At 39.2% G+C, this 1,943-nt stretch overlaps 1 non-coding gene across 1 annotated transcript; it reads left to right on the top strand.

Moving 5' to 3' along the window:
• The first annotated feature begins 1,414 nt into the window (after positions 1–1,414).
• On the top strand, positions 1,415–1,521 carry LOC145161980 (small nucleolar RNA R71). The gene has a single exon (XR_013738834.1). It is a non-coding gene; the product is annotated as a small nucleolar RNA R71 (small nucleolar RNA).
• The last annotated feature ends 422 nt before the right edge of the window (positions 1,522–1,943 follow it).

The following is a 1,943-nucleotide window of genomic DNA, read 5'->3' as shown; positions in this document are numbered from 1 at the left end:
CTTGACACGGGTAGGTCGGCACCCCAAAATGGTCGTATCGGGTAGGTCGGGCACCCCAGAATTGCCCGACAGAATGTATGTTATGTGATAGTATGGTATGTGGTACGATGGGGGAACTCACTAAGCTTCGTGCTTACAGTTTTCCGTTTTGTTTCAGGTACCTCTTCATCGAAGGGGAAGGAGCCGGCGCGGTAGCTGCACATCATACACACACCCCAGATTCCGCATTATGAGTTTCCTTGGGATTGTGCTCTGACATTATCACAATTTATGATTTGGATTTTCAGACATTATACATAGTTTTATGAGATGTTATGATTTGACAATGTTTTTCTTCCGAATGTTTTAATTAAAGTAATTTATAAAAAATCAAATTTTTGGGCGTGAAAATTGAGATGTTACACAATCCATTGATGATCGCGGTTGAACACAACTCATTAAGCATTATTGTTGAGGAATTTTCAAACTCCTTCCTATTATTCATTACATATTTCGCAAACTTCGGAAGTTTAGCCATTGATTTGAGACATGGTGAATTTATCGAGAGTCAAAGCAGTTGTTCAATAAACGTCTTTTGTTCGGGTTCTAGCGAGTGCTTGATTGCTCGAGATGGGAATGGAAAAGGAGGCTGATATGAATCAATTTGAGAAATTTGTTTATCTTCTCAAGACCACGACATGGTGAATCATCAAAGAACGATTCAATTTTTTTTCTTGTGGCTTCGGGCTTCTCTTCTTCCAAACACGACTTTTGGTTTATGGTAGCTGCTGTATTGGTCATAATTGCCTCGATATAAACCTCTTATTGGGTGTAGATCACCATTACATGAGGTTGTGCTTTTGGGTCTTGATTTCTAGGTGGTAACCTCTCATTAACAATTGTTGTAAGTTGCCCAAGTTGAGTCTCGATATTTTTGATGGAAGGTTGATGGTTTCTCACATTAGCATCAGTAGCATCATGCCTCTTTTTAGATGCTTCCATAAATCTATGAAGTACCGACTCGAAATCCATATTCTTTTTGGTGGTGGTTTCTCTTTTTGGTAAAAACCCCAACCGGTTTGTCTATGATTCTCATTTTTCTATTTCTTGTACTCTTCATATGTCAACCACTCCTTCTTGGGCTTCGTCCAATCTTCATCATACTTATTGCATGGATTGATTGATCCAACTTTTTCATTCACCTATCCATATTACTAACTTTTCTAAAACCACAACCATGTTCTCGTTCCCCCCATCCCCTTTTCTTCTTGTAACATCCTCTCGTGGGTTGTGGTACTCATGTGAGTGCTTTGCAAACTTATCAATCAACTCTTTAATAGTGGATGACTCCTTCTTTGTCATAGGCCCTTGAGAATCAAGACTAGTCATGACAGTCACTCCATCATAGAAAATGGACACTTCTTGTTGGACATTAAGATCATGTTGAGGGAAACTTCTAAGCAATCCCGTATATCTCTCCCATGCTTCATACAATGATTCTCCAACCTCTTATTGAAAACTAACAATCGTCTTCTTGAGCTTTGAGACTTTTGAAGGCGGACTAAATTGTTCAATAAAAGAATCACAAAGATTTGCCCATGTGGTAATGGATCCGGGTGCAAGTGACTTTAACCAAACCTTGGCTTCACCGGTAAATGTCACCAGAAGCATCTTAAGTAAAATGGATTCTCTTGGCACATTAGGAACATTGAAGTAGTTGGCAATGTCATTAACTTCATCAATATGCTTGAAATCATCTTCATACTCTTTCCCAGGGAAATGTATATCCTTGAGCATTTATAGAATATGCCCTTTGAGCTCAAAACTTCTTTCAGCTGGTATCTCGTGTGACACAAGACCTGGACCATTACCGTTATGCAATCTTTTCTTGTACTCTCCAATCGTCATTCTCGTGATATCCACCGTCTCTTCAACCTTGCTTTTTATCTCTGAATCGTCTTCTA

The sequence above is a fragment of the Lactuca virosa genome, chromosome 2, assembly GCF_052849685.1.
Source record: "Lactuca virosa cultivar CGN04683 chromosome 2, Lactuca_virosa_CGN04683_v6, whole genome shotgun sequence".
Lineage (NCBI taxonomy): Eukaryota > Viridiplantae > Streptophyta > Magnoliopsida > Asterales > Asteraceae > Lactuca > Lactuca virosa.
This window is presented reverse-complemented; position numbering and strand designations above follow the sequence as displayed.